This window comes from Poromitra crassiceps (assembly GCF_964638095.1).
Source record: "Poromitra crassiceps genome assembly, chromosome: 10".
NCBI classification, from domain to species: Eukaryota; Metazoa; Chordata; class Actinopteri; order Beryciformes; family Melamphaidae; genus Poromitra; species Poromitra crassiceps.
Window position 1 is genome coordinate 11,502,439 of NC_139631.1, and position 20,446 is coordinate 11,522,884.

The following is a 20,446-nucleotide window of genomic DNA, read 5'->3' on the forward strand; positions in this document are numbered from 1 at the left end:
TTTCAGAACGAACAAACAGCGTGCTCCGAGACAACAGCCGTGGCTCAAGGGTGTGTACTTTCATTTGAGATTGGTGAATGTAGGAAGAAGAAGTAAGACCGCAGACTGTGCGGAATTTCCTGATTACAGCGGTAGGCGAGCCCCTTTATAGTTGTGCGTCGCGGCTAACTGCAAAGTATGCATATTAGATTTCTAATGTAAGTGGACGAGGCGAAGTGCGTCTGAACTGCACGCGGAAACTCCGCGTATGTATTCCACGAGAAAACACCCGGAGGTCATACATACGCAGCCCATGAGATCGGGTTGGAGAGAGAGAGGGGCGGGCCAAGGCCGCCTCTGGGCCTTTTGGGGCCCCATGCAAGATCTTAGAGTGGGGGCCCCAAACCACTGTCATCATAGTATCCCTGAATGAACATGAATGAGAGGCATAGGCTACTTCATTAGCAACCAAAAGCTCCTGCCAGGTTGCCACTCCGGCACCACTTTTAAAAGTTAACGTCGAGCCCTGGCTTTGTTGAAATATTGTATCTGTTCTGTCCTTTGTATGTCTGTCTATCAACTGCTGGCAAACAGCATGCAGATGCAGAAATAAGTAACAGAAATGCTGTTTTGGAGGGAACAGTGTCCTGGTTGTCCCTGTCATGGATAACGGGCTTTCAGTGTGACATCTCTGAACAATAGGGGGGGGGGGGGGGGGTCAATATCATCAGGGTATATGCAGCAATCCTGAAGTTAAATAATTCAATGCTTTTCAAGACCCTTCCAATAAATTTCCATCCATGTCTGTCCAGACTTTGACGTTTGAGCCAAATGTGAAGAAATTCTGTCAAGGTGTTACTGAGATATGGCACTACGAGCTTGAAAATGACGTTTGTGAGGTCACAGTGACCTTGACCTTTGACCACCAAAATGTAATCAGTTCATCGTTAAGTCCAAGTGGATGTTTGAGCCAAATGTGCCGAAATTCCGTATAGGCGTTCCTGAGATATTGCGTTAACGAGCTAGAAAATGGCGTTCCTGAGGTCACAGTGAACTTGACCTTCTTTGACAACCAAAATCTAATCAGTTCATCCTTGAGTCCAAGTCGATGTTTGAGGCAAATTTGATGAAATTCCGTCAAGGTGTTCCTTAGATATCGCGTTAACGAACATCAGAGGGACGGACAGGACAAACCAAAACTATAATGCCTCCAGCCTAGCTATCGCCGGCGGAGGCATAAACACGGGTGGTAGTGAGTTGCGAGTGTAACGTTTCCGTTTGAATAAATGTTTTGTTACATTTTGCTGTGTGTTGTCGGGGTAACGTTATGTATGCAGCCACAGAGTTAACTAAATTATACAAACATGGGTTCATGATTAAAAGTAACCATTGCCCTAGCTAATTGTTAAACTATTTGTGTGTTCATAAATTCAATCTGAAATGGTCAGAGCACCATCAGAAATGCAGTTTCAGAGTGCTCAGAGCAGGAGGGGGGGGAGGATTTAGTGATTTGGGGGATACCGCTAAAGTCTGTCCTGCTTTATTTTCACCGTTTCTCTGACTGAATGTTGGTATTGGCGGTGAAGGAGCTTTTAATTCTTATATAATGCTAGATAGTTTGATGAATAATAATGCATCATATTTTATTTATATTTTGTGAGTAAAAGCTGTGACGCTCTATCCAGAGTACTCTTATCTGAGACCAACTTGTCAGATTGATGAACATGTTAAAGATTTTGAAACTTTTTTGTTAACACGTTCACTGCCATTGACGAGATATCTCGGCTTACCGAATCCAACGGTTCACTGCCAATGACGAGTTATCTCGGCTTAAAAAAAAAAAAAAAAAATTTGACGGTGGGACGTGGATCAACGCTCCCCACGTCTCCTATAAAAATATTGGAGTCAGCGAACGTGTACAACCCATTCCACGGACCCACTAAGTGGCGACAGTGCTCTCCACACTAGGAAAAGCAGAGCCAAAACTGTAGGGTAACGCGCGAGGAAACCATTCTCTACTGTAAAATGGATTGGCGAAAACGCTTTCACTTTCGCGCATTATCGCGCTGGGAGCTGGCGGTGGGGGATTCCAAAAATAGACTGGGTGGAAAACACACTTTGAAACACGCAGCATAAAGCCTAGAATCGCACAAAGCTTCATCAAAGCTCTCAAACCCAAGAAACAAGTGAGCCCTATCCACACTCGCTGCCAGGGAGGGAGGCTGCTCAAACTCGCAGCAGCAGCAGCAGAACACTCGCTTGTGACAAACGCAGGCTGAAAGCCACCAGACACGCCCACGGAGGGAGGAGTTTGAAGGAGAGGGCGTTCAGAACTATATTGTTTAGATGTCTGATCTCTCACTGATGCCAAAAATAAATGGTTAAAGTGACTGTTCTGCCTGTTTGATTGAATTTCACAAAACTGCGATTATCTCAGCTTTCACTCTCAGACGCTGAAACCATGCTGTACTCAACGGCTAATATCTACATAACTACTAACTCTACAAACTAACTCTTTTAGACAGAGAAAGCACACATTCTATTAGTACTTTTGTGAACTTTGTGTTCACAAAGTCCAAGCAGAAAATAATCCTCGACTCTTGTAAAATGAGCCAGAATCCTCAAAAAAAACCTCTGGCAGAACCTACCTACAGTAAAAAAAAAAAAAAGGCTGGCAGTGAATGTGTTAAATAAAGCAATGTATATATTAGGGATGGGCATTTCTACCAAAAACACTGTTCGAAATTCACTGGGCCAAAGTCGACTTTTCGTCGAAATTCGCCCGCCCCTTAAAAAAAGGGCGAGTCAAATGTTATATGGTCTCCCCTGATTCTAAGTATAGTTGAAACGCTTGGTTTGACCAAGTACGTAAAACAATTTTTATAAGCATTTTATGCAAGGTCTATGGAAAAATGAATGGCGGATAAAATCCCATGGAGAGGGAAAGGGGGTGACTTTGGCACACTATTGATGTTCACAGACCCAGACTACATTAGCCACGTTAGCTTAGCTTCCCAAACGAAGCCGAGATAGCCCATGGAACAGAGTATCAGCTTTTCTTCATGCAGTAATGAGCCTTGAAACCTTTTCCTTGTGGCTGAGTGTTGATGTAATGTAGACACCATTTCTACTACATTTCTATCAAGGAGCTGCTGGGGGCTACTGTCGCTAATGCTCCTTGCGTGAGTGAGTGCACAGCCAGCTGCTACGCCAACGTCACATGGACAAACTTGCTGCTCTTAAAGAGACAGGCACCGGTAAAAACAATGGAAAACGTACTTTTTAAGCCAACATAGTCAATAAACGATTTTCGACTTTCAATAATAAAAGCCGATCTAGATAATAAAAGCGATTATTTGAACATTTCAAATTCACTGCCCATCCATATTAAATATGACCAATGAATTTTGCCCAATAAAGCATGCGTTTAACAAACATTTGGTACAAACATTTTCTTTGAACATTTTCTACTGAGATTTTTGGCTTACTAGCAGCATTAGTGCCACCACCTAATAAAGTCAGCGTGCAGCCCTGTTTAAAGTATTTTCCCTTCAATTCTCAGATAATGTACCTGCTACATTTACTTAGTTTACATTAGCAAAAAAAGAAAAAAAATGGCAGTAAACTGCCCTGGAGCTTTCAATTACTACCATGAAAGTCCAATCTCATGCACGGATTTCAAACATAGGCTTGAATTTGCCATGAGCTTACACTTCCCTCAAGGCATAGCATGTTTTGAAATCCATGTGACATAGGTGGATGAGCTAGGGCCGTATGGTGCTTCCAAAATGTCTGAAATCCACATCCTTCCTTGTAAGATGTCCTTGACCTCTCAAGCAAAACTTTAAGAGAAATCAAGGAAAAGGGGAGGGGCTAAAGCCAGCTGCAATTGTTCAGAATATCTAAAAGCAGCCCACGCTTCACGGATAAGAGTCATTGCTATAATAATACGCAAGAAGGCCAGTTCAAGGCTCTCTTGTGATCTACATAATTGATTTTTCCGCAAATCAAAGTTTTTGTGATTTATCTTACATCTAGACATCAACACTGATGGCATGCAGACACAGCATATTTTCAAATCTCTTCCAACATGTTAAAAACATTCTAAATTGAGGCAAGAATGACTATGGATGGACTGTTTCGGAAATCTTAAGCTACTCAAAACAAGCCAACCAAGCCACTGCCTGCTGGTAAATACCTTTTTGAAGAACTCTGTTCAGTCTCGGTTGGAACCACTGACATTTCAGAGAAAAGTCCCACTCCTACAATCTGTTGAAAGAAAAAAATGTCACTACATACAATCAGACTTGGTGACAGACAACTGACAAATGCTGCATATCATGCTTCCTTCATACAATCCGTGAGCTTAGAATTATACGGTTCTATCTGCCTTCAGGATAGTGAGATATTGCGCTTCAAAGTTTTCAGCATCCATTGAGTTAAATGGAGATGGGTCCTATTGTTTTTGAAATTAGACTCAAAAATCATTATTTTCAAAAAAATAACACCACACATATATCAACAGTAGAATACTCGTAGAATAGGTTCTAGGGATGTCGAAAATTAAACAAATAATTGACCGACAACGGACCCTCATTAAGCGATCATTAATTGGTTAACCGAGACGATTAAAATGCGCTATTTGACTGTCTGTGACCCATTAAACAATTACCATAAAACAATCCTTTATTTTTTCACTAGAAAGTAGTGTTGTCACGATGCCAAGATTTTACCCTGCGATACTATACCAGTCAAAGAATCACGATACCGGGTAGTATCACGATACCACAGAGAAATCTATATATTTCTTGTTTTATGAATGTGCAATGTATTTACCTCCACAAATTATAATGTATAAAACCTTAGGCAAAAATACAATGGTTTCACAGTATCTCAGGCACCTCTAAAATGTGTTATGTAAGGGATCATGTATATTGAGGCGGTGATTACGGGGGAAATAATGACCGACAGGTGGATTGAGCCCGACGCGCCAGCGGAGGGCTTAATCGTTCACCTGAAGGTCATTATTTCCCAGTAATCACCGCCTCAATATACGGTACATTATCCCGCTTAGAACACGCCTACAACTAAATCATTCAATAATCTGACAAAAATAATTATTCAAATAGATTTTTTAATAGCGTTTTCAACGACAAAGCGGTTTCATTCGTAATTGGCACACAAGACACCACAGCTGCAACTGGTTGGCCTAATTAGTAGTGTCTTGCTGACAAAAAGCTCTTATCAACTGATTAATCCAGGTGTGGCAGAGCAGCGGTCGGTTGTCGAGAAATAATGACCGGTGAATATTGTTGATTGACCAATCAGAATCGAGTATTCAAGAGAGCCGTGTTCTAATGTAAAATATGTGCTCTCTCTCTCTCTTTCTCTCTCTCACACACACACATATATAAGCAGATATTTTAAAATAACACATAGATACAGGGCTCGACATTAACTCATTGAGTGCCATGGACGAGTATGTTCGTCAATTGGTTTAGTAACGTAGAGTGCCAAGGACGAGTATGTTCGTCAATTGCGTTTTTTGACGGTGGGACGTGCATCAAAGCCAGATCCATCTCCTGTGAAAGTATGGTGGCTGTTGAATGTGTAAAAGCTATTTTAGGGACCCATTAGGTGGCGACAGTGCTCTCCAGATTACAGAAAGGCGAGGAAAAAAGAGAGAAGAAGTCGTTGGGGAAACGGAAATCGCATCGCATCCATATGCATCGATATGCATGAAGCATGACGTTAGCTGTGCCTGCAGCAGCCAATCTGCTGCCACAATTGAGCACCTCCGTGTCCGCTGCGATAGCCCATCCGCATGATTTTGTTATTAGTTGTTATTATTCTCAACTGGAAGCATGGGAGCCGGTGACAGATACACGCGGAACGCTGTAAAAAAGCTAGATGTAGCGGACTTTTCAGTGCAGAGCAAACGCAGCAGAAAGCCCCAGAGACACTCCCATACGGAGGAGGAGTGTGCAGTTGAGGGGGGGGGGGGGGGGGGGGCACGCAGAGCAGCACACAACACTGACCCAGACAGACCCAGACAGCAGGACAGGATTGGCAAATGCAAGCCAGAATATCTGATGCCCACCAGCAGCAAATCAAGACCAGCAAGAAGCTGCAACCAGCAGCGCACGCAGGGGCCAGCGCTGCTGGTTGCAGCTAAAAAATATTGTTTTGCCAAACAAAATTCCTTGGTTTTCGCTGTTCTATTGAAGGAAATTATTTTTGAGGTGCGACTACATCAGAAAATATTAGCTTCAGTCAGTGATGTGCATGAAATGTTTAATTTCACAAAAGGCTCTTTATCTCAGCTTCTAGAAAAAAACGGCTGTTTTTGGTTAAATCAAGCTCTCTTCTCCGGCTGATAACTAAAGAACGGAAAATGGTATCAATAAACTTTTTTTTGCTGCTGATACAATAGAGTCTCATCGTTCTTTGTGCGTGTTCGGTGTTTACATAGTAATATCACACAATATTCTGTGGGCCTCGAGAAATCACTAAAAACGCTCTGAAACTCTGGCACTGGGAGCGTCCGTTCTCCAAAAGTGGCTGGCACTCAATGAGTTAACGGATGCCTGGTTGCCCCAGGCAACCAAAAAAAACAGCAACCATTTCTTGGCCTTTGGTTGCCACAGTGGCAACCACGTTTTAACATGCAATACAGCAGCAAACAGCAAAATATACACCAAATAAATATGTTTTAATACTTGTGAGTGACATACATGTGACATTTTATTGCTGCTACAATCGGAAAGATGTTACTAATTACCAGTCGGAAACCTACGCCGTGTGTTTAACGAGTAGCCTACTCGGACAGGTGGGTGCTCGCTCGCACACAATCACACCGGCTGCAAGACGAGCCGTGAAGATGTCAAATCAGATGAAGTCTGGCTGGGTCAAAGCCCCGACTAATAATGCTACTAGGGGTGCACCGATCACGTTTTTTGCCACCGATCACCGATTGCCTATGGGAAATATCTGCCCAACCGATCATCGACCAATCACCGATCACGATATATAAACTCCTCAAAAAAGGTTTGGAAACGTTATTTCGGTCGATTACCGTAAATTCCGGACTATAAGACGCACCGGTCTATAAGCCGCACCTTCAAAGGTGACTATTTTTTTCTTCTATAAGCCGCACCGGTCTATAAGCCGCGGGTGTTTTGATGTTTAATTACCATATGAAAGGGTTCGTGCACAGAGAGGAATGTCGGGAAAGAGATCGCTGTTTGGGGAAGCTCCCATTTATTAACATTTCAACAAAACAAAAGTCAGGTCACTAATCCCCAGACAAAATCACACATTGTGGTATTTTTTGTTTTTTTTACAGTGCACACAGTGTCCGCGGTGTGGTGAAAAGAGGGCAAGAGAGGAAATTAAAACAGAAGTGGATTTATAGTTAGAAAGAGTGCTAAAGAAGAGAGAATTCCGTTTTTTATTTTTTTATTTTAGTTACTCACAGTACTATTGACCAGTCCAACTCAAAAGATATTCGGCAGTTTCACTTTGAGCTCTTGTTCCGCCGCTGGGCACACAGTGTCCGCGGTGTGGTGAAAAGAGGGCAAGAGAGGAAATTAAAACAGAAGTGGATTTATAGTTAGAAAGAGTGCTAAAGATAGTCCGGTCTGGTTATGATGAGTCTCGCTGGGTACAGTACGCCAAAGCGATATCCATTGACTCGATGATGCTGTTGTATGTTGCGCGTTTCTGTTGCACCAACGCGGAGAGGTCCTGCCCGGACGAAAAAGCGCGTACCCTCCCAGGTGAGGGGCTTCTTCCCCGCAGCCTGGAGGATGAGTTGACGGTCGGGCCAGCGGAGTAGGCAGATGAAGATGGCCCTCGGTGGCAGGCCGGGGTCTGGACGTGGCCGAGGCGCCCGGTGTGCCCTGTCCACCTCTGGTGGTTTCTCGCCTTCCTTCAGGTCCAGGATGTAACACAGGATTTTGCCACGAAAGCGTCCATGTCACCGATCTCAGCTCCTCTTTTACATTGATCAGGCGAATGTTATTTCTTTTACTATTATAAACTCTGTTCACGGTTGCCTTAGTTTCTTTAGTGAGTGAGTGGATGGACTTCTGCACGTTTTCAAACTTGTTTTCAAGCTGCTCAAAACCTCTGAGCGATGTCGGACTTAATCGATAGTGTTTCACGGAGTAAAAGTTTAGCCCAAGCGTGTATCTCCAGCCTCCAGCAGGTGAGTCATTTCCTCATTCATGGCGTGATTGCTTCGTCTTTTTCTTTCTGCTTACCTGTGTTGTGTTATGTTATGTTATGTTATGTTGTTAAAAGAGGGCAAGAGAGGAAATTAAAACAGAAGTGGATTTATAGTTAGAAAGAGTGCTAAAAAAAGAGAGGTTTTGTTTGTTTTTTTGGAAAAAATCCATAGATAAGACGCACCGTTATATAAGCCGCAGGGGGCAAAAAAGGCCAAAAAACGGGAAAAAAGCCGCGGCTTATAGTCCGGAATTTACGGTATTTCTCCCCTTTAATAATACCAATTGGCATTGTATTTTATATCGTTGGAAAGCCTGATTAGTGATAGGGCTTTTTTTTATATAAAAAAATATCGGCAATCAGCCGAAATATCGGCAATAAGCCGATCGCATATTTGAGGTCAAAATCGGCCGATGCAGATTGCTTGCTGATCGATTGGTGCACCCCTAAATGCTACCCTGTGTCAGCATCAACATCACAAATCGAGTTTCAATATGATAATTCAAGCAACAAGGAACAAGACCCACCCGCATAGAAACAAAAGACAAGGGATTTTGTCAAGTCATGGGAGTGGTAAATACCCCGGCCGCCGGCGTCTTTGAACGTGACGGAAAACGACTGGCAAGCATGTAGCCTACAACAGACACCTCGACCAGGACATCCTTAAAAAAACTTTTTACCACCCCGTAATATGTGCTGTGAAATGAGGAACGCTTTCCATCCCTGCCTCGTCTGCTGCTGGAGCGATCAAGTAAAGAACGGATCAGATCAGGCATGCAAGAGGTAGGGCTGTTCGATTTTGCCTAAAACTAAAATTGACGATTTTTTCTCTCAAAACTCGATTTTCGATTTAGATTTTTTTATACTATTATACTTCTCTAAACATTTGTTGCCCGGCAGAGCTCTTTTTCCCCGTTTTTTTCACAAGTGACAATTTACGCTTTTACTCTGAAGGCAGAACAACCCAACTTCCTGTTTTAGCTTGCCGCTGCTATGCCTAACTTCCTGGCTGTTGCTTGCTAACCTGCAGTCCAGGGATTGCGCTAGACATTTTCCCAGACGGCCAGTGCAGCCGGTAACGTTACAAAATTCCGGCCCTATCGAATATTTACCGGCCACTATTAAAAAAAGGATGTTATAAAATAATTGTTTCCTAAATAAACAAATCCATTTATTTCTCTATAGTCTATTCTTTATAGCCTCTATAGTCGATCATATTTATTCCAGTGTTGTCATTAAGAGGCCGATTTCGCAGCAAGAATATTGAATTGGTCGGCACGTCGTTCTCGGTAAGGACGCTTTCGTTATTGAAACAGACAAGATGCATGCATGCTCCTATAGCCTATCTATCTGCATTTGCAGACACTCATGAACCCATATCTTCTGGACATTGCTTTGATGAAAAAACAACGTAGCGTTAGCTAAAAGTAATAAGTGCAACAGTGTCAGTGCAGAGTGCAGACAGCACACAACTTGAATCTCCAGCAATAGGCTACGCGCCTTATCTCTCCCACTCCAGACTCCACACCTGGCGGCACCTGCGTCAGCTCTCCTGCACTCGTTCTCGGCTCCCATGTGGCTTTATTTGTGGTAAGCATTTTGATTAATCTCATCATACGAGCGTCAGGCAACAAGCACGAGCCATTGATTGATTGATTGATTCGGCCGACGTAGGTAAAAAGGCTTTTTACCTCAGCTAAATTGACAGCCTACGTCGGGTCGCTTTCGCTTTTGACGGCGGCAATCACGCTTCTGTTTATTCCCTGCCGTCTTGCTGGCCTCGGCTGAAGTAGGCTACTTGTTGCATGATCTCGATTAAAAAAAGGACTGGCCTAGCAAGGGATGTCTGTTTTGACATTTCGGTTTCCTCCTGTGTTTCCTCACAGCGGGTCCAGCGCTGGCCGGCGGGACTGATGCTGCTTGTGTGGCTTTTAAACGGCGCTCAACAGTAAAGAAAGCGTCTGCTATATTTTTCTTTTTCACCAACACTCAACATACAGGGGGCGGAAAACATATGATGTAATACATCTCTATTTAAGTCGTAGCTTATAGTCTAAGTTATCACTTAGGTTATAGGCCACACAATATTAGGCTATTTTATATAAGGAATTTATTTATCTGGTGTATTTTCAGCCGGCCACTTGAGCCGGTGACCTTTTAATTTGCCGGCCCACGGCAACATATACCGGCTAAAAGCCGGCAATTGCCGGCTAACGGAATCCCTGCTGCAGTCATTTGACACTGGTGGATTTGATCGAGCAGTCGGTGCTCTGTTGGAGGGATACTCTTGGTCCGATGACTCTTGCCTGTAGCGTGTGCCTCCGTGACATAATTATATTAGCAGTGTCTAAGCGACCACCCGTGCTCGGAGTTATATCTGTACTAGAATAACACAAAGTCACAACAGGTATGAGGGGAACTGCGATAGCAGTTAGGGGGAAATTCAGACACACAGTGAGTCAGCTGAGGCTGGTAACTTACAGCCATGAAGCAGCAGAAGCAGAATCTATCAGTACTCGGTGGCCTCACGTGTTGGTTTGTTGTTATGGGAACTATAAAGGCAACATTTCATCGTCCGGTGATAAGGTCTGTGTTCGTGTGTTGTGGCAATCGTTATCTTGTAGGCTACAGCCCGCAGTGCAACACGCTGCGCTCAGTGCTCACACTGGTGTTGAAATAAGTCCATTGCGCTGCTGTATTTAGTAGCCAGTAGTCACAGCCTCCAGAGAGACTTTACAGCGGGGAGAAGGGACGCGTACATGAGAGAGCCGCCCCGACATAACGTAATTACCTTAGTTAAAGTATAAATCGATTTTACGATTTTCAATTTTTTAACATCGTCCTAAGTAATTAATTCGATTACGATTCAAAATCGATTTATCGAGCAGCCCTAGCAAGAGGTATGCCTACGTCTGCTCTAACGTTATTAATTAATTTGAGAAAAGAGGTGGGGCTAGGGTTGTGCGATATACCCGAAATACCCATCGTGATTGTTTCACAGTCAAACATCGTGATTGACGATGGCATCGTGCCACCCGCCGCTGCAATGCACGTTAACGCAGGACAGCTGAGCTCTTCATGAGACCCACAGGCAGGCTACTACTGCACACAGCCAGGCGACTCAAGCAGTAGCAGCTACTGCTTTAACAGCTAGCAGTAGCTGCTGCTGCTGTATTTCTTTCTCAACTCTCTCCAGTCTCCTCAACTCTCTCTCATTAGGTTCAAAAGCCTACACGAATCTAACGTTATATCCGCCAGTAATTCTGTCAAGTTTTCTGCCAGCTAGTTAAATTCAACACACACACACACACACACACACGTACGTTGTTGGTCAGGATCTGTAATGTTAACGTTATTTGTTTTGCGCCGTTCAATATTGCTGGTAGTGCTGTATCGTATGTAATGGAGCGACTTCAACTTTCACTTTGGAAACAGGCGAGTTAAATTCACAGTTGAAGACTTGTACTCACTTTGGGTTGAAAACAGGAAAGAACGTGAAGTTTCTTCTTTGTCTTAAAAGTTTTCACAACAAAACAACTGACTTCTCACGCGCGGGGGATGTCCCGGCGACATTAAACAAGTGCACCCAGTTCAAAGAAGCACTAGAGTGGAGGAGGGGGAGGGGAGGCTTCTCTGAGTCTGAACTGGGTGCGCTCGTTTAATGCCGCCGGCGCCCCCCCCCCCCACGCGTCACGCTAAGTGGACTTGGTATTTTTTATTATTAAAACGGCAAAATTTTAATTTGAACAGATAATTAATTACAATGATCCGATGTAGACGGCTCAGAGGTCGATGGGGGGTCGGCCCATCACGATGGACGATGCCATCGTCCATCGTGCCAACCCTAGTGGGGGAAAATACTATTAGTTTTGCCCCCCACTTGTATATTCCTCTACTAGTTCCCTTGCCTGTCACATACGATACGGGGTGAGAGAAAGAGGGATTGCGGCGGGGACAGGGCCGCTTCTGGGCTTTTTGGGGCCGCATGCAACATCTTAGAGTGGGGGCCCCAAACCACTGTCATCATAGTATCCCTGAATGAGAGACATAGGCTACTTCATTAACGCTTTTAATTAATAAATTAAGCACAATATGAATAACTTAAAAAATATATGAAAATGAAAGTTCACAAATATTAGTTAAACAAATCCTTTCAGTGCAAATGCATTATAAAAACAAAAAATAACTCAGATTTGTTTAGAAAACGAAATTACAAACATTTATTATTATTATTATTGTTATTATTATTATTACTACTACTAAACCCGGTGCGCGCACTGAATAGGCTTATTATACTATATACTATAGACGATTATACTTACTTATACTTTTCTGTCACATCGTCATTATTAAGCCGGCTTATGACTGCATAGTATCTTAATTACTCAAAATATAAGGCGACTAAAAATAGCAACCATATTTTTATTCGGGCAACCAAGAACTCCTGCCAGGTTGCCACTCCGGCAACCACTTTTAAAAGTTAACGTCAAGCCCTGAGATAGATAGATAGATAGATAGATAGATAGATAGATAGATAGATAGATAGATAGATAGATAGATAGATAGATAGATAGATTTAAGGCTGGACAGTGTGTGCTGTGTTTATACTATTTTACTTTTTTGCTGATATACTTCTCTAACCATTTGTTGCACTGCACAGCTCAAAAAAAACTTTTCTCTCATAAGTGACACAATTTATGCTTTTACTCTGAAGGCACCCTAGCCCAACTTCCTGGCAGACCTTGGCCCAGCTATACCTAACTTCCGGTCTGTTGTTTGCTAACTCGCAGTATCTTGACACTGGTAACTGCGGAGAATAAGAGACAGAGCGAGGCTGTTATCGTTAACGTTAACGTTACAGTCACTCAGCGGTCCCACGTGTTGTTTTGTTGTGACAATGTGCCCTAAACACAAGATTTAACCGTGCGGTGATAACGTTTCTGTCTTTGAAACGCATGTGTGTGTCTGTCTCAAGACTCCTGTCAGCTGAGCCAGAGATCGGCTGAGCTAACTACAAGTAGCGACCTGTATGCTAATGGAGCTGGGCTCCACATCTAAAGTTATATTTTCCCTGTTGTTGCTTCCAGAGGAGCCACATAGAAACATACAGGTGGTGTTGTTTCCAGAAGATGGTGCACTAATGTCAATATAGGATTATGAATGCAGCCAGAAACCAATGAATTTGGGAATGGAGGTAAAGCATTGCTGCTGCTGGCACATCATTCCACAGAAGTATAGTGTCTCACAGTAGTAGCGTGTCTCGCGGTAGTAGCGTCATTTAAAACAGCTGGTATAATAGGCACTGTGACGCTCAGGCACCGCGGTAGACGGTAGGAACCGGTAGACCGTGCAACACTATTAGAAAGCGTTTATTTTTACATCTGCAAGCACACATTAACTATCAAAAACACATTAACAAAATGAAAACACAAGTTGAATCCTCCAGCACACTAAACAAAAGCATGCCTTCAATAGGCTTACTGCTTAAGAGCTGCGTGCATTGAGGGTGGAAACGCTGGCAGGAAAAAAATCAATACTCACAATTCTCAAACAAATTATTGAATTAAACATGTCAGATTTAGTGTTAAAAATCAGCAGAAACGAATTTTAAAAGCTCAGAACGAAAATGTGTTACTGGTAAACAAATTTCCACTTTCTAGAGTGCATCACTCAACCACCCATACAGCGTGTTTCAGCGGATGACAGTCACCAGGCTGCTGCAGGGCGTACTGATGACGTAGGCCAGGAATACTCAACAAACAATAATAATATAACATTTTCTGTAGCGGATTGTAGTTTTTTGGGGGTGTCATTTGGAGTTTAGTCTGACAATTTTGTGCACACAGGATAGTTACTGTATTAGTTAGGGTAAGTTAGTTCAGTAAATATAAGTGTCTGAGCGGAGAGCAGGCGGCAATATTTGACAATTTAGCTGGAGCCCAGTCAAACTTTATTTAACATTAGTTTTCATTGTGAATTAGAAAATTATTGGGTGGCCACTCGGCACCCTACCGCGGGCCGCAAGAGTATCACTGACGTAGGCTACATGCTCTCTGTATGTCTGTCTGCACAAAGTGCACATGACGATGAGCGCAGCGAGGCCCCGCCGGTCCGCAGTTAATCAATACATAGCCTACAAATGGATCTGGTTCTGAATGTGTGCATATCATGTCTGTCATTTGGCGGTGCAGCACTCACCCTGACAGACAATCTGGCTCTCGTTGTGAAACAATTTATCCGAACTGGCAAGTGTTGACGGTAAAGAGTAACGTTATACCTTTTAATCGTCAATTAGACAGCTTCATGTCTGCATCTTTGGAACACCGTAAAAACTAAATTGTTTCGCACATTTCATCATTCAGTGCACGCGTATGCACGATGAACATGCAGGTACAGGGAGGGAGAGAGAGAGCCAGTGAAGAAAAAGTAATGTTTTACTATCAACCACAAAGATTAATGCACTAATGTACCCGCACCTGAGGATCAGAGGGAAACAACAACATGATTATCAGGCACTCGTCCCGTGAAAATTTTACTTGCATTTGCGCCGTCCACTCACATCGCATGGCACGTGTTTTAAAGGGCACGTGCAACAGACTATTTTTTTTACATTTTAACTGATAGTATTAAATCGGTTAATATTGAAACGGTCGGTTATCGGTTAAACGGTTATCGGTTGACATCCCTAATAAGTTAATGTGACTAAGACTAACTCAGTTTTGACAAAAAAGGCAGATAGAACCTTATAATAGAGGTCACGCATTACAGATGTCCTGCCAATGGCAGCTAGGCTAAAAACCTGCACAGAAAACAGGGTTTTCCATAAGCGCCAGCTGCCAGCTAAATGGCCAGACATGGCAAGCAACCGCCACAACCATGCTGTGTTACACTGTGTAATTCAGAGGTGTCACTTCATGAGATGGCCTCTAGTTTCCCGGCCGGGCGATGTTTGGACCTTCAGGACAATCACCATGCTTGAACGTGGCAAAAAGTGTTGAATCACATCACAGTGCTTGCCATACACAGCGCAGCCACCCTCCCTCCACTACGAGCGGAGACTGTAGTTATTGATGTGCAAATTGGCATATGACATCGGTCCCCCATACGGGCCGGCTACTATTTTGACCCAGCTGGATATTGTATGCACTATCGGAAAACCCTGAGAAAAGCATAATACTGGAAGACATCACATCACAATATTCAATGTCACACATTGACATAGCTTACATTGATTTAATGGTCTCTTTATCATTTTTTCAATGGTCTCTTTATCACCACACATTTCTCAAGACTGATGAACAAAATTATAATGTAACAATGTGAAGCTCTCTTCTAATATTCTTCACGTTCAAATAACTTCTACATTATACTGATGGCATGTAAATCTGTCAACACAATATTGCTACAATTGGAAATGTGTGAATTTGAAATAGGTTCTGCATGACATGATATACAGCGAGTCTATAGATGGAAAATGTAAACACCACCAGCTACTGTAACGTTAGCTGTCGCACGCTGTGTCTATGCCCTCTCTCTAGGCAGGGGCTTGGCTGACAGCTGTGAGACTGACAGGCAGGAGGCAGCACAAAGGAACAGATGCACTGTGATGGTGGCGGCGGTAATGGAGGGGGGCTGCATCCTCCTGTAGCTAACAGTTACCGTTTGCTTTTAGCAAGCTGGCTAACATTAATGCAGACGGCAATCAAAGAGTTTGTTATGGTGAAGACGCAAGCATATAGAGCTACGATACCCACTAATCATAACAACTTATCTACCAGACGCCGATAGCTGAGATATCTTGTGCTCAGTCAGTAGGTCAACACATTTCAAAACAGGACACCAATCAAAACTAACGTTAGCCCTGCAAACCAGTCTGGGAAGCCAAAACAGAAAGTCTGGGATCAGTCAAGCGATAGAAAATAGCATTAGCCCACATCAAGTTAGCCATTCAGATAACTGTTCGTCTCAGTCAGCTCGATATGTGAGTTGCTATCCGCTATTTGCCAACAAAACCATTAACGTTAACTTCCAATGGCATGAAGTTACCTGCCTTGATAGCTTTCGAGCCAACAGCGTAGCTAAAGTTAAGCTCACTAACGTTAGCTGCCTATCGTTCGCTAACAACAACAATAACGTTAGTCGCGCTTTAATGGCTAGCTGGTTAAGCTAAGGAGCTATAACTGTTGTTAGTTAGCAACACTGCTCCGTCAAAATAAACCAGAGCTCATTAAAATAAACTATTATCAGCCGCCAATCGCGTCAATTAACGTTAACCAAACAGGTGTGAGCTTGAGAAAATGTGAAGGAATCGGACAACAAGATGTGAACGCAACGGCACAGATTCAATTCCGTGGCAACGGCCCAATCCTCGGGCTCGACAAATGACATCCAGTTGAGGCCGTGCGCCTCAGCAGAGCAAAAACACACCTAACACTAGCTAGCTGCTTGGCTAGTTTGTTAGCTTCCGTTACCTCTCGGTCAACGATTATCGACGCTATCGGTGGTATGCAGCAGCAGATCATTTATTTAGCATTTTATTAATCGCAATTTGGAAAGTTCACTTAATCAAGATGGGGAACTGAGTATATTTACCTTCGGATGTTGCGTTCAACGGGAGGGGAATGTTTTAGCTTGGTTTATGTCCGTGTCCGTATCTCTAGCTCCCCCTTTCTTCTCTCTTTCGCAGCTCCTCCAAAAGGAACTCGGTTGGCTTGCCAGCTAGCTGGTTAGCTAGCTTGCTAGCTATCAACAATAATCCGGGTCGGACTGATTCGTTCTTCTTCCGTCACTCAAGGGTGAATGTTCCAACGTAAATTTATGGGGAAACATTCGTTCTTCGGTGTTTCAGTCGGTCTGCACCGACATAAATAGAGAGCGTAGTCAATTTCGACAGTAAACGAGAAATATGACGATTGTTGCGATGATCAAGAGGCTCTCCTCTCGTAGAACAAAATGCCGACCGGAAGTTCTGCCGTCTGACTGACCAAAGATCTCAAGACTGACTCCCTCCATCGGCGCCAAACGACATGCCATGCAACATGTCACACTACAGCCACTAGAGGGCGCTACAAGACAAGTTTCTACTCCTAAAATCCATACCTTGCTGTATTTTTATAGTTTCCTAAATAAAACTATACAAATTCAGCAAGGCTATAAATCACCATATGAATATTATAGTGGTAATGCAACAACAAATAAAATACCACAAATTTAAAAAAAAAATACCACAAAGTATAATAGTGTAGCATAAACCACTACTGTGTTATGTACATGGACCTATTATAACTCAATGGTTATGTAGTGTACAACAGACAGACACACTCTAAAATAAATCCATAGGCTACTGTAAGAATAGTATGATGAATATATTATAGTGATGCAATCGGAGATAAAACAATCCTATCAATTATGAAAAGGTCACCATTGATTATTTGATATTGTCTGACATGTTTGGAGGTGTATATGCTGTTCTTTCTCTTATGATACTGTATATAGTGTCTTATAAGCCCATGCGGGCTGGGTACCTTTGGTGCATGACACTTTGGAAAAATCAATTACTTACCACTACTAGTACCATGGCACATTAAGTCCCAAGCAAATTATTATATACAGTAAATATTTTAATGTTACATGGAAGATACACAAAATACCATAAATATAGTTGCTATAAACACATCAGTAGGCCCTATCACCAACAAACAATACGTTCCAATAGAAATATTATAGTAATTTGATGATCAAATCACTATAATATTTCTATTGGAATGGGGTGAAGATGATGTCGATGATGATTGTTGTTGTTGTTGTTATTGTTGTCGTTGTTATTGTTATTATTATTATTATTATTATTATACGTGTGTAGCCGTTTAGGCATAGCTGTGAGGATAAGAGTATTCTAAGGTGATAAAACATCCTCAACACCAGGGTTGCCTATGTTTTTCTGCCCAGAGCAACAAAAAAAAAGATATGACCTGTTGTTAACTGTAATTTGCAAATGGAGCCAAATTTAGAGAAAATAGTGTATTTTTCATATCATGTCAGTTTTCTGTGCACACTACTTTTTCACTTTGCAGGAGATGAGATCAATATATTTGACCTCAAGGTGTCAGCACATGAGCACTTGTTGAATATCACAGGAGTCTATGATGATCTCAAATTTGTCTTATAATTGACTATGAGGAAATATTTTCTATATATATGCAAAATATGTTTGTGTGTGTGTTCTCTCTCTCTCTCTCTCTCTCTCTCTCTCTCTGTCTGTTTTGGCCTGAAGGTGAGGGAAGCGAGATTATGAATGGAGCTGGGTTGAATGCTATTTCCAGCTTGGTGGGGGGAGGAGAATGAGTAATGCTGTCCTCTCCATTAACAACAGCCACTGATGTGACCTTGAGCGAGGTGCTGAAGCTCCACCTGCACTCAGTGAGCTGTTTAGTGGCTTACCAGCAAGTGATTGTGCTAACACTGCAGCTACGAGCTATGAATATGAGCTTCATTTCATTCCCAACAACTAATCCCTATAGCAACTGCTGTAAATAAGAATGTGTCGACTTATAAGGATTTAAAAAGTTTGTATCTATTAATCAATTTTTGTCTACTGAGCTGTACTTTGTGTTGATCTGTCAGTTCACCTTAATTTCCTTAGAGGCTTCTTACATATCTATCTTTCGGATGCTCAAGATTAATACACAGCCACTGATTCAAACTTTTTTTTTTTATTATTCAAAAAAATTCTATACAAGAAAAAATCTACCCTTATTCAGGTGTGTGTGTGTGTGTGTGTGTGTGTGTGTGTGTGTGTGTGTGTGTGTGTGTGTGTGTGTGTGTGTGTGTGTGTGTGTGTGTGTGTGTGTGTGTGTGTGTGTGTGTCCATGAAGGAAATGGTCATATCAAGAAGGACATCAGCAATTGTAAACAAAGGAACCATTACATTTCCTCATGTGTAGAAGAAAACAGTTGGTCCTTTAAATCAGCCAGCAATGCATTTGTAAAAGGAAGTGAAGAGATTGTTAGTTTGGTTCTCAGGTTCTAAAGGAGCGTGGTTACAGCATCTTCACAAAATCCTCAAGTAACCTTTTACAATTCAAATCTACAATTAATGTACACACATATCTACATTTCTCTATATAAATATTTCTGAGGAATCTTCTATACAAAGCAATTTCTAGCAGAGAATGAGAGTTAGATTTGTTATTTAGAATGAATTAGTTCAAAATTTCAAATAGGCATAGCACTTAAGATGTTAAACCATTTGAAATAAGCACTACACTTTTTTTCTTGCTTTTTTACTTTTTTTTTACCAGTGAACTGGAAAAACTCAAGACTAGAATTTACTCAAGTTCAATTTAAAAATCGCCATGGCCCAAACAGTGAAAAATGATTGAAACTAAAATTGCCAACCTCCTAAATCTATCATGTCACCAAGGAAACAGAAAGTTAATGCTAACTTTACAAGAAACTATAAAACATTGGTATGCGAAGTGACAAAGAATGTTTCAACCTCATTATTTAGAGTCTCATGGTCATGTAGGGTCCGCCTCAATTAAGAGCTTAGTGTTGTGAGGCAACAGACTCACGATCACCATTATTTACTATTCATTAGAAATAAAATACTTACTAGTTTCCCATTGAACTGTACTGTTGTGTGTTAAGTGTGCTCTTTACAAAAATAAAACATGCAGAGAATTTGGTTGATGATTTTGCTGCATTTTTGGTCAAAGTATGATGCTGATCCCATTATGGACAGTTCAAATTCTCTTGGTAGTTTATCAGGTAAGTGTAAACTGATTTTATTTTTAAACTTTCAACGCTGAGAAAATTCACAATTAAAACCTTGGTTGAGTTATTTTGGTTTGACAGCCCTAATGATTGGTTTGAGGAACACACAAACACATTTGAACTGAAGACAACATTGATCAATCAGTCAGACAAAATGTGAAATTAAGAGCTCTTGACAACTATTGCCAAGATATTCCGAGAGCTTTTTTGTGTGCCTAATAATAGCATTTACCGACCTTAGACAGTTATGATGAGGACAAAACCATGTCTGCTTCATAGCATTCAAAAACATCATTCTGTCAGTGTGTATACCTGTACAAAAAACACCAAATCAAATCACACATGCAAAATAACGCCAAGTGTCTGTACAGTCTTTTAAAAAGAGAACCCTTCTCTCCAAAACAGTTAGCCTGGTCACCCCAGTGTATGGTTGTGCATGATATCCAACTCTTCTCTATCACTA

General features: G+C 42.0%; 1 protein-coding gene across 4 annotated transcripts in view; it reads right to left on the minus strand.

Moving 5' to 3' along the window:
- The window catches only part of LOC310783402 (nipped-B-like protein B), a 65,630-nt gene extending 48,589 nt beyond the window's left edge, over nucleotides 1-17,041 (minus strand). For all 4 annotated transcript variants that reach the window (XM_083644263.1, XM_083644261.1, XM_083644262.1 and 1 more), the window contains exons 1-2: nucleotides 16,801-17,041; nucleotides 4,178-4,248 (exon numbers count right to left, since the gene is read on the minus strand). The gene's annotated coding sequence lies outside the window, so the exon portion shown is untranslated. The remainder of the gene's footprint in view (nucleotides 1-4,177; nucleotides 4,249-16,800) is intronic.
- Nucleotides 17,042-20,446: the final 3,405 nt, after the last annotated feature.